The sequence below is a fragment of the Silene latifolia genome, chromosome 8, assembly GCF_048544455.1.
Source record: "Silene latifolia isolate original U9 population chromosome 8, ASM4854445v1, whole genome shotgun sequence".
NCBI classification, from domain to species: domain Eukaryota; kingdom Viridiplantae; phylum Streptophyta; class Magnoliopsida; order Caryophyllales; family Caryophyllaceae; genus Silene; species Silene latifolia.
The window spans coordinates 79,808,730-79,822,285 of record NC_133533.1 but is presented as its reverse complement, the minus strand read 5'-3'; positions in this window follow the sequence as shown (position 1 = coordinate 79,822,285).

The window sequence follows — 13,556 nt, the reverse complement described above, 5'->3', positions numbered from 1 at the left end:
GTACCCAACTAGTTGAACGCCCGGATGAGGCTACTCTTGTGGAAAAGTTCGTGGATAATCTCAAACCCATATATGCCAACCATCTGAGATATCAAAACATCAAGACCTTCAAGGACTTAACTGTACTAGGGACACGAATTGAAGACGACATCCGTAAAGGACTCTTGTCCAAAACGGTAGGTCGAGGATACCAAGGGTCCACAAGTCGTTCATACGGCTCTACTAGCAAGACCGACGAAGTCAACCTTCTCGAGCCATCTAAGAAGACTAGCCCACCAAGGAAGTTCACGAACCTTGGAGACACATACTCCAACGCTCTAAAAAGGCTAATGAAGCAAGGTAAACTCCAACCCATTGGGCCTACTCCCGAACCCGAAAGAAAGTCCAAGTTCTGGGATGAAAACTCCTCTTGTGAATACCATAGGGGCAAAGGGCACGACACATAAAAATGCTACAAGTTGAAACACGTGCTTCAAGATATGATTGAAGACGGTCGACTTCCAATTCCACCAGGAGGTAAACCCAACAACACTCAGAATCCTCTTGGAGTTCTAGTGATTACAAGTGACGAATCTACCTTAGATTGCTCACATCTCATTTCTCCCACCGAAAATGAAATTCATGCAATTGAGAAAGAAAGACTTTACTCTACCATCTCCGACTTCATCGCATGGGCAAGGAGTGTAGATAGACAAGTGTGGGAACTAGAAAACATGGTAACGACCTTACGCGATCCCAAGGCAACGCCTAAAGAACGCGTACCATTGACCTTCTCTCAAAATGCCACTATGCAAGAAGTAGTCGCCGTGGTCGACAAGCTAGTCGATCAAATCATACAACTAGAAAGTGACATCATGAGGATGAAGGAACTAGCTGCAGTTAATGGGGTGTGGGCCGATGACGATGAGGACGAGTATCTCATCGAAAACTCCTTAGTCAAAGAAATAGTCCAAAATGGCGAAGACCAAGATGTGGATCACCTAACTCGCTCGGGTCGTCCATACCAAAGCACCACTCAAAACGGTCCAACCAATGTCATCACACCAAATGACAACGAAGACGACCCCACCGATCATTTGCTCAAGCAATTACGAAAAACCAAGGCCGATCTTTCGGTCCGGCAACTAGTGGCAAGCTCATTTCCGCATCGCCAAGCTTTACTGCAAGCTTTGGCCAAATTGAATGTAGCGCATAACTCTACTCCCGAAGATGTAGTCAACTTGGTCTTCCAAGAATCACCGAAGCTAAGTAATCCTATTACTTTCTCAGATGAAGACCTGCCACCTTTTGGCGCTAGTCACAACCTTGCTCTATACATCACTGTCATCTGTCTAAAGAAGAATGTGCCAATGACTTTGGTAGATGATGGCTCCGCGGTCAACGTCATACCCCTCAAAACGACATACAAACTAGGCATGAAAGAGTCGGATTGGACTCCCACCAATCAAGGTGTACGCGCATATGACGGTACGCGACGAAAAGTGGTTGGACTTGCTAGCCTAACCATAGCCACGGGACCTATCGAACGAAAAGTCAACTTCCAAATAGTGGACATCGAAGCTTCATTCAACATACTTCTGGGAAGGCCTTGGATTCACGCTTCCAAAGCGGTAACATCCACCCTTCACCAAAAGATCAAGATCCCACTCAATGGCAAAGTTATGACGATCACTTCGTCGCCTATCAAGGCAATAATTGAGAAGCAATCAAACAATCAAGTCCTTGCGGATCCCATATACGAACTTGGGGGCTTCCAAAGTGTGAATGTCATAGAAAGTGAGTTGGCACCCTTATACTATAATCCCTACTCTAACTTGGTGGTCAACCACATACTCAAAAATCAGGGATACTTCCCTGGAATGCCTTTGAACCCGATTCGGAAGAACACCTTCGCGCCATACAAGAAAGGCAACTCATCGAGAATACCACTTGGACTAGGATACAAACCTACAGCTGAAGAAGTTCTCGAAATGCTCGCTCAAGTCCAAAATCGCAAGTACGTGGGAGTCCAAATGAGGCCATATCTCCCCACCTTAAATGGATACTTCGTTCAAGAAGGAAGTTCAGAACTCTTTCATGGGTTTCCCGAACCTTGGCATTACCTTGAGAGGAAGTTAGCCGGAATCGAGATCTTTCACGATTGCTACTTCATCCCTCCCGAAACGGTTCCTACCGTCAAAACCCGTCAAGCACCCTGCTTCGACGAACAAGCCGTTAGCCTATTATTTGGAGAGGACCGATTTGTTAAGGCCGCGCAGGATGAGATCATTACTATGATACTTCAGGACGATCGCTTCAACCCCACCGCGTTGATCACGTAAATCGACGCAAAGCGGCAAAGGATGGAGGAAATCCATCAAATGGACCAACAACCAAGGAAGACTCTTCAAGCTCACTACTGGAGAAGGAGAGATGTTCAAAGGAGAACCGAAGACGACGAGTTCGAGTCGGAGTCGGAGTCGAGTCGAGTCGGTCGAGTCTAGAGAAGTCATTAGAGAGTCTACTCCTGTTGTCATCCCCACTCCCTTCGTTCATCCTAGCCTAGCATCGAGTAGTCACGGTAGTTTGGGGAATGCCCCAACTACTGTTCCTTTGCCGCCACTGACCATGGATCAGTTGGCTTCTTTGTTTCAACTTTACTCGAATCTTAATATGAATAAATCAGGTTCTGCTTACTCTTTGCGTTATCTTGAGTGCAATTCTGTTTATGATGATACTGAGGATGACCAAAACCCAGACTTGACCGAAATACCTCCCTACGTAGCCAAAGAAATACTACAGGAAGGGGAAGGGGGACCAGTAATTGAGGACACTGAACCCATCAATGTAGGAACCGAACTAGAACCCAAAGAACTTAGGATAGGGACTACCTTGAGCTCTACCGAAAGGGCCGATTTCATAGACCTCCTAAATGAATTCAAAGACGTGTTCGCTTGGTCCTACAAAGACATGCCAGGGATCGACAGGATATTGTCGAACATAGAATTCCGATTAAGCCGGTTTCAAACTCCGTGAAAACAGAAGCTTCGACGAATGAGAACAGAGTGGGCTCTAAAGATTAAGGAAGAAGTTGACAAACAATTCAAAGCCGGGTTCATCAAAGTTTCCGAGTATTCTGACTGGGTAGCTAACATAGTACCCGTACCCAAAGAGGATGGGAGAATCCGAGTTTGTGTTGACTTTAGGGATTTGAACAAAGCGAGTCCAAAAGATGACTTCCCTCTGCCTCACATCGACATATTAGTGGACAATCTCGCAGACCACGCATTACTATCCTTCATGGATGGATATGCGGGTTACAACCAAATCAAAATGGCCATGGAAGACATGCATAAGACCGCATTCGTCACCCAATGGGGAACCTATTGCTATACAGTAATGCCGTTCGGATTGATCAACGCCGGAGCTACATACCAACGCACCGCAACTACACTCCTACATGACATGATGCACAAAGAAGTTGAGGTATATGTAGATGACATGATCATCAAATCCAAGGAGAGAGAGGGACATATTGCGAACCTTCGCAAGTTCTTCGCAAGGCTACGGAAGTACAACATGAGACTCAATCCTCAGAAATGCACATTTGGGGTAACATCCGGCAAACTCCTAGGATACGTCGTTAGCCAACGAGGTATAGAAATAGATCCTTCCAAAATCAAAGCTCGATTGAAATGCCACAACCTCAAACAAAAAAGAAGTCGAGGATTCCCTGGGAAAAGTTTAATACATAAGTCGATTCATATCGAAACTTACGATGATTTGCGAGCCTATCTTCAAGAAACTCAAGAAAACAGACCACACCATGTGGGATGATGATTGTCAAAAGGCGTTCGAACGAATCAAGGAGATATTGGCTAAACCACCAGTGCTCATGCCACCACAACAAGATCAACCTCTTGGTTTGTATCTCACGGAATCAAACCGCCATGGGTGCCATGCTAGCTCAAACCGTAGGAAGTGAAGAAAGAGCTATTTACTATCTAAGTAAGAAGTTCTTGGAATACGAGTGCAAATACTCACAACTCGAAAAGACATGCCTCGCTCTTGTGTGGGCAACAAAGAAGGTACGTCACTACATGCTTAGCTACTCCGTCAAGATATTCTCCAAAATGGATCCAGTCAAATACCTCTTCGAGAAACCTGTCCTCAACGGACGCCTGGCAAGATGGACCATGATGCTCTCGGAATTTGACCTCAAATACGTGCCACTGAAAGTAATAAAGGGTCGCGCCGTCGCCGAATTCTTCGCAGAAAATCCCATCAACGACGCACAAACCATAGATACTTGGTCATTTCCCGACGAGGATATACTTCAAACAGATGTAGACTCCTGGGACCTATACTTTGATGGAGCATCAAACCTAAGAGGATTTGGGATAGGAGTGTTGCTCATTTCTCCTGAAGGTGAGCATACACCGATTGCTGTCAAACTCGACTTCGAGGTGACAAACAACGCCGCAGAGTATGAGGCTTGTCTAATTGGACTACAAGCGGCAGTAAGCTTAGGCATCAAAAACCTCCGAGTGCATGGAGATTCGTCACTAATCATCAACCAAGTTACGGGATCCTGGAAAATCCGAAGCGAAAGCCTCGCACCCTATCAAGCTAGGATTAACCAAGTCGCTCAATTCTTTGATCACGTAACCTACTTACACCTACCTCGAGAAGAAAATCAATTTGCAGACGCTCTTGCGAAATTTGCATCTTTGATAAACATGCCAGATTACATGATGGAAATGCCTTTGTGTATCGAACGACGGTCGGAGCCGGCTTATGTCCATCAAATTACCGATGAAGAAGAAATCGCACAGGAACCCTGGTTCCAAGCAATCCTGAACTTCAAGCTTAATGGTACCTATCCACCAGATATGAACAAGAGGGGACAACGAGCTATACGCCTATTGTCTTCACAATACGTTCTCATGCAAGGAGAATTATACAAAAGAACACCTCTTGGTGTAGTCCTACGTTGCCTTGATCATTCACAGGCACGAAAGGTGATGGAAGAAGTCCACGACGGAGAATGCGGTCCTCATATGAGTGGACCTATGATGGCAAAGAAAATCACACGTCTAGGGTACTATTGGACCACAATGGAATCCGATTGCATCAAATAGGTGAGACATTGCCACAATTGCCAAATCTTCGGGAATGTACAACATGTCCCTCCTTCGTTGCTCTATACGATGACATCTCCTTGGCCATTCTCCGCATGGGGAATTGACATAATTGGGAAAATAACCCCACCGAACAGAGGTCACTGTTTCATCCTAGTAGCAATTGACTACTTCACCAAGTGGGTAGAAGCGGCTTCCTACACCGCTCTTACGGCCAAAAATGTAGCCAAATTCATACAAAATAACATCATCTGCCGATATGGTTGCCCGCATGAGATCATTAGCGATAATGGGTCCCACTTCCAAGCCGAAACCGAACAATTGTTAGCCAAGTACAAGATCAAGCATCATCACTCATCGCCCTATAGACCACATACTAACGGCGCGGTAGAAGCGGCTAACAAAAATGTCGTCACAATCCTCAAGAAAATGACTGACAATTATAGAGATTGGCCAAGCAAAATACCCTTCGCTTTGTGGGGGTATCGAACATCCGTCAGGACGCCCACTGGGGCTACTCCTTTCTATTTGACTTACGGCATGGAAGCCGTACAACCAGTCGAGCTAGAAATACCATCCTTGCGTATTCTACTAGAGAGTCAAATCCCGGAGGCTGATTGGAAGAAAGATAGATACGAAGAACTCATCCTCCAGGATGAACGTAGGCTTCGTGCCTTACATAATGTCCAAACATATCAAGCACGTATCAAACGAGCTTTCAACAAAAGGGTTAGGCCAAGAAACATCAAAGAAGGAGATTTAGTTCTCAAATCGGTCAGAGCTCTTTTACCTGTCGACCCAAGGGGAAAATTCAAACCTAACTGGGCCGGACCATATCTAGTCAAATCAATACTCCCAGGGGGTGCGGTTAGAATCACAGACCTAGACGGGAATGAGTTCTCAAACCCCACAAATCTCGACCAACTGAAACGATACTATGCCTAGAATAGGAACAAAAACGCGCCTCGCGTAAACCTACGTGTCGCTCTTGTGGCACTAAATAAACGGCCCCTGGCCCATTTGAATGTCACTATGCTCTGGCATCTTGGCAAACTTGTCATCCTCATATCATCAAACAAACTAAATTCGCACCTCCAGAGTAAGCAAAGGCTCATGCTTATTTTCTATGTTCATTACAAGCTCTTGCTTCGAACAATTATTCTTTTACATTTACTCGAACTACGCGCAAGGGTTTGATTTCGCTTTTTTAAGTGAATACGTAGGCAATCCTTCACGGGATTCAACCCACCATTATATTTAAAATGTAAATAGAAGGACATTTGCATTGCATTTGAAATTCGACAAGAATAATTAAAGAAAATCACAACGGTTTCATAACCACTTAACCTTTTTATTTCATTCAATTTCTAATAATAATAATACGGCAAATAATAAAAATAGACTAGGCTAGGATTCTAAAAATCCCTCCTTTCTTATTACAACAATAATAATAATAATCAGATAATAAATAAGACTTGGGCTATTCCTCCATCTTTCCCTTGCCCTTGTCGTTCTTGTCATATTTCTTGTCACGACCTCGAGCTGGGCGCTCTTGCACCACTTCAGACCTAATCACCAACGGTCTTTCTCGAGGCCTGACTCTTCCATTCTTGCCAACCACCATCTCTGCGACAGGAGTAGTCTTCGATTTCTTCGAAGGATGAATGACTTGGAACCCGGCTTCTTCTTCTCCTTCAGTCAGATGCTTCTCCTTCTCTTTCTCTCCCTCGCGCACCTTGTAGTCGATAGGCTCGCGCTTCCTCAGTCTTTCGCGCTCTTCCGAAGTTGCGGCCTTCCTCCACCTCAGATAAGAGTCCGACACCCACAAGGCATTGGAGGAGAAGTTCAAGAACCACATATTTCTCTGGGCCCACCTCATAGCCCACTCTCTTCGGCTCTCTGTAGTAAGCGCCATAGCAGTCTGCGGAACAGTGTCAAGCCTAGGGATCATCTGTTTCAACCCGACTTGCCTCATCAATCTCTCAGGAAAGATGCATACCATAAACTCCAATCCAGGAATGCGCGCGGGACCTAGTAGGATCCAAAGAAGACACTCCAGTGACAGACTTGAGGTGCCACCACGGAACGACCCACCTGATCAGCGGGCCATCATCATTCTTCAGCTTGTTCTTCCAGTAATCGCAGACCCGGGTGAAGTCCACCATGTACAGCCGCGTCCTCATCGAAATCATACGGGCATGATAGGAAACTGCATGAACTGGGGGCTCGAGCAATCGGAGCCGTTCCATAAGCCAAACCTACCAAAAAACAGGTATTAGACACCAAAAAAAAAAAAAAAAAAAAAAAAAAAAAAAAAAAAAAAAAAAAAAACAAAAAAAAAAAAAAAAAAAAAAAAGAAAGAAAGAAGGGTGTCTTTTACCTGTAGGATAACGGGACTCCCCAAAAATGGAAGATCGCGGTTGGATTTCCTGTTGTCCAAACCCAAGATAATCTCCCCTAAGCATAGACAAGCTGGGCTCCTGCGCAGCTCCATTTGCTCAATAAGACCCAATAGACGAGGATCACCTCTCAAATCTTCATCAACATGTCCCTGAAAGACATAAACATGAAGCAAACAGAAGCCAAATGCTCTCCTCCTAGCAACATGAGAGACAGTAGGGTCGGCCCTGTTGATGAATCGGTCTATAAAATCTAGCATCCTCACGCCCTTCGGAGTAACGAGACGATCAACCTCAAGTCTAGTAAGTCCAAGCAAATCTCTAAACTTGCTCTTATACCCTTGAGCAGTGGAAGGAATGGCAGGTAAATGTTCGGGGTCCCACCCGCCAATAGCAGCAATTTCCTCCGGAAAAGGACAAATATCACCTCCTGGGAACGCAAACACATGATAATTTGGGTCCCAATAATCAAGGCAAGCATCCAAGAACGGTTTTACAACCTTAATGAGTTTCAAACTCAACAAAGACCCAAGGTTATAAGCACCAATGTCATGTTTCTCAATGTTCGAAAACTCATTAGTCCATTCCTTCAAGCGAATCTCTAAGGTATTCATGATGATAATTTTCTCTTGAAAATTTATTGGGAGTTTTTTATGTGTGAATCGACGAAGAAGAGACGGAAGAATTATATGATTCTTCGTCGACGCTTCTATTTATACTAATTGTTGTTTCCAAAAATCCGTCAGAACCGACCTGCTTGGGAACAGGCGCGGCACCTGCTGCGCCTCTTCAAAGGGACGCAGCTCTTGCTGCGCCTCTTCCCCAGCCTCACTTCTGTGATTTCCGCGTTTGGATCTTTCCTAATTCTATAAACGAATAATTTCCTATTCCTACGGGATTTTATTTTTGTACATCCGAGAAATTTACCATGCTTCAGGTTTCCTTAATCCGCAAACGCGCATTTCGAGGCGACATCGACATTTTCCGCCATTTTTCTCACACTTTTATATTTAGTTTTCATTTTAATTCTTTTTTATTTCAACATTTACTTAGTCATTTCATTTTCTTAATTTCTATTTTTTTCAATTTTCTAACTTATAGATTTCTCTTTTTCTTTTTTTTTCGGGGGTAACCCTCCCTACCGTCCGGTCATTTCCGACAAAATTTTTGCATTTTCACGTCCTTTCGAGTCTCATTTTGCACTAGTTAAAGGCCTTATGTGTATATAAAATGTATGTTTTGCGTGATTTCCATGTAAATTTCGGCAGCATGACGGCGTAAACCGTTGTCTACCAAACCTGTCCAAGAACTAACCTGCAGGTACAAGCAACACAACCCAGCAGCAAAAGGCATTCAGGCCGTCGTATATACAACAAAAAAGGCAAATATACAAGCAAACTGGGGGCTTCGCCCCAAACAAGTCCAAATGTGCAACTGGGGGCTTCGCCCCAAACAAGTCCAAATGTGCAACTGGGGGCTTCGCCCCAAACAAGTCCAAACGTAAACTGGGGGCTTGCGCCCCAAACAAATCCAAAAATGTCCAAAATCAAGTCTACAAAACCACGCAGACTACTGCTGGGCACCCTCCAGCTCGGCAACCCTCGCCATAAGAGCGGCAATCTCGGCGTCCCGAAACTCGAGCTCCCTCGACAAACGAGCCGTCTCCTCCCGAGACTGGGTCAACTCTCGCTCCAGCTCACGATCGGCCTGTGGACAACAAGAATTGGCTCATGTCAATCAATTCAAACAAAACTGAAAAAACCAAAGATCAAGGAAAAACAAATGAGGTTCATACCTGACGACCTCGACCGCCGACGAGTGCCTCGATGGCCGTAGCTCGTAGCCGGTTGGCCACCCTCCATAGTGCCACAAACCGAGATGGCGCGACCTGCATTTCAAAAGAATTCTCAGTAAACCGAACAAGTTCAATCAAATGTGTTCTTACACGAAAGGTATATAAGCCGGAGGCTCACCCTCCGAATCAGATGCTGCCAGTCATCTAGGCCAGCATCCGTCACAGCCACGTCAAAGTCACGCAGCTCGGAGATCATCGTCCTCCCAGTCGCGTCAGTGTACTCAAGGGTCTCGGGGTACACTAGGGGCTCGATGCCCGCCGCCTCAACCTCCTGCAAAGACAAATGGCTCTCGTTAATCGATGATCTTTCGTCGCGATTCTCGAAATCAAAATCCAACAAGAAACAAGAGATACTCACCACTACCGGCCAGTACGCCAACCTCCCGTAAAGGAACGCCGAGTAGTCCTCGCCAGGCAGAAGAAGGTCGTCGCCACTGGCACCGGCCAAGTCCGCCTCCCTCTCAGCCTCAGAAGGCTCCCTAAACATCGTCCTAGGAGGATCGACGGGAACCGTCAACGCGCCCCGAAAACACTGACGAGCTAACCGCTCGCCCAGATACCACACGGGACCCATCGACGTCCACAACAGCAGCCGACACGAGCTCCTAGGTCGAAGGACCTCAGCGACGAAAGGAGGCGCTCCAGCGTACTCCGCCCAAGGTCTGGGCACCCACTGCGACAATATAAAGGCAAAGGTCATTCCTATGATCAATTTAAAACAAAGTATGAGAAGAATAAGTGCATACAAATGGGATACTCACGCTGCTCAGCTGAAGAGCGTTCACATCCCGCCGGTAGACATTGTGAGAAGAACGCTTGCTCTTCGTCCGGCACATGACCCAATCCCTCACCACGGGGTAGGCCCTCTCCAGCGGCTCCGTCCTCTTGGGCGCGAGGCCCGGAAAGTAAGAGTACACCCACGCCTGCAAAGCATAATAATCAATGACGATCTGTCGGTCGTCAATAAAGAAAGAAATTGACTCTGGCCTAAAGGAAGGTTCATACCTCCAACAGTAGCCTAGGTCCGACGGCGCCAGGAGAAGTCCCCTTCTCCATCAACTCCGGACGAACCATGGCCCTCATAAAGCGGATAAGGACCGCAAAACCAGCAGTGTCCCAGTCCCAACGCCCTAGGGAGCTCAAGTCAGAAAGAAAGGGGAGAAGCTTCGTCGACAGCCTCTCACCCTTGTCTCCGAGGTAAATCGAAGACAAGAACCACCAAAGCCACGGAGCGAGCCCTCGCTCACCAGACAAGGAGGGGGAGCCGTCTCCCTCCCATCGATCACCACCGATGTCGGGGTCTTCCCCGCAAAGTAATCTCGAACGTAGGTACTGGGTACCAAACCCGGCACCGCGACAGCCTTCGGCGACAGGTTCCAGCCGATCAACCTCCTCGCCTCGGCCGAATCCGCCCTCATGGCAGTCTCCGGCCACACCATCTCCTTAGTCCCACACCTGCACTGAAATCATGCCGTAGTCCTCCAAGGTGACTCCCACCTCACCAAAAGGCAGGTGAAACGTGGAAGTCGTATCCCAAAATCGATCCAAGAAAGCGCGGACCAGGCTAAGGTTGGCCCGCAACCTCCTCTTCACGATATCCCTCCAGACCTGAACCAGAGGACCGAACGCTCCACGCTCGATCATGGCTCTCTCCTCCGGCGATAGCCGCTCGTAGTGCTCCATCGCCGTCGTGTACCCCGAGAACGACCGGATGTTCCCAGCCTCCTATTATGATTCGAAATAAAGCTATCTTTAGTTTTGAGTAAATTTGAAAGGAAATTTGAACAAAAGTAGAAAGGGGTGGGTAATGAGTTAGGGAATTCCTATTTACCAAGCTCTTCACCGTCCTGTAGGACAAATGGTCCTCTGCAGCCCACACAAGGTGCCTACTCTCCCAGGTCTCAGCCCACGCGGGGAGCTCCTCTCAGCTGACGACCCCCTCGTCCGAGGTGGGCCCGCCTCGGAATCTCCTCCTCATCAGCGGCCTCCTCCTCAGGAACCTCGTCTGCAGCAGCCATCACCGCGTCGGTGAAGGCCTGCTCCAAAGCCTCCTCAACCACACTGGCGTCTACCTCCATGGGAGTCCTCCCGGAAGTGGAAGCCTCATCACCTGCAACGTTAAAGTAAATTTAGGCCGCGTCACATGACAACGAGCCTTTGTTAAGAAGTTTTCGAGCCTCCGGAGCCCTGAAAACTGTCCTTTCTGGCCATCCTTGGCCATGTTCTCACCAATTCAATCACTCATGTGACAAACTGGGTCAAGTCAAGTCCGAGTCAAAGCCTAGTTCCGGGTTCAAGTCGAAAATTCGGCAGCATTTCGCTATAATGACGATTATGCCCTAGAAGAGTGTCCTGAAAAAGTTGTCACAAACCAAAATTTCGAGATGACAGGAAGTTTACCCATCATCCAAGGATTTCAAATATCAAATTTCATCACAAATGGGCAATCCTAAGGCCATTTTCGAAGCAATTTACGATCTAGCTGTGAAACCGTCTCAAAATTCGCTCAAGGGCTCAAAACTCGATGAAAATTCAAAGCAAATACATGGTTATGTTCCTAACATTACCTATTATCCATTCCTAGCATCAATTTGGCAAGACAAATCCATTTGGGGGGAAAGCCCCAAATTTTCGATTAAAAGGGTCGAAAACCCTAATGTTCGCGGCTCAAAATTCGACAAATACGGATGATTAATGCAAGATTAAGACACATACCTCGATTAGTCATATTTAAAGCAAGCTTTTGAATCCAACCTCGACGGAAATGGTGAAGATTTGAGAGAGAAATTGAAGAAAATGAGTTTCGAAATAATGAAACATAAACCTCCTGATTTCGCGTTTTTACGCAGAATTGCCAAATTGGGGAAAAGACGCAGCAGGCGCCGCGCCTCTTCCAAGAGACGCAGCTTTTGCTGCGCCTCTTCCTTTGTTCCCTCCACACGAATTTTCGAAAATTCGTTATGAGTTCGTTATTTGTGGGCCCATCTTTGGTGCGCCTCTTCTTCAATGCTATTTTATCATTTTGGTCCGTTTCGACGATTTTCTTTCGTTTCGGCCCGCGTTTTATCCAGCGCGACAGTATTTTGCAGTATTGTCCAAACCCATTTTATCCCGCGCAGCAGTATTTTGCAGTATTGCTCAGTTTGTTTTGCCCAGCGCAGTAGTATTTTGCAGTACTGCTCACTCAAGACTTTCTACGACGATCAAGATGTTCCTAGTCGTCAATATATTCCCCAACAAAAGTTTGTTTGAGACCGACGCAAGCAGATTCAACCTCAAGTTTTTTTACAAGAGTTTGTTTGAGACCGACGCAAGCAGATTCAACCTCAAGTTTTTTTGCCAGAGTTCGCTTGAGACCGACGCAAGCGGATTCCCCAGCAGTTTCTACCGACGTCCTGCTGTTTTCACTATGTTTTGTGTTTCCCCGCGGAGTCCGACAGGGTGTCGTTCTCCGGAAGTTCCTATACCCAAACCTTTAGGTCGAAACTCATATTTGGCCTCCTTCCCATCGATGCTTTCCCTTAGGGTCCCACACCCTAGCACAATCCTTATATATCTTTTAGGTCTTAACCTTAGCTCCCAAGCTCAAACCTTAGCTCCTATGCACCTCCGAAAGCATCTCGAGAAGAAGTCTCAGGTATGGTCTCTTCTTATGGCTGGCGAGCCTCCTTACGTAGTCTAATGGACTTTAAACGACCCTCCCCGATAGTCGACAGACTCTAAAATGTTCCCGACGATAGGTCCTTGGCTCAGACCCCTTGAGCCGCCTCGCGTCGCCATAGTCGTCAGGTTGTAATCTTCGATTGACCTGATGGCTATACTTTGACTTTCGCCTTGTCCAAGCCTCAGTTAAAGTGGGGGCTCTGTAGACACCTCGTTTCTGCACCCCTCGCAAACCACCCGGTGATGATTGGGCCGCATGTTTGATTCGCGGAACGATTTGTAACAGTTCGTAAGATTATCGTCAAGTGATTGCTCAAATATAATGTCAACCTCTTAGTTGTCATCTACGTCCCGATACGGTCGTTTTGGCAGTAATTAGAGTACATTCGGAGTCCGGGTCAAAAACCGTCTCCATTTTCTCGATAACCGTTAAATCCCGAGTCGAATGTTCGGAATGTTCCGGATATTTCTATTCCATATTTCTCAAATTTTATCTTTTGGCAAATAATATCCCGTAAT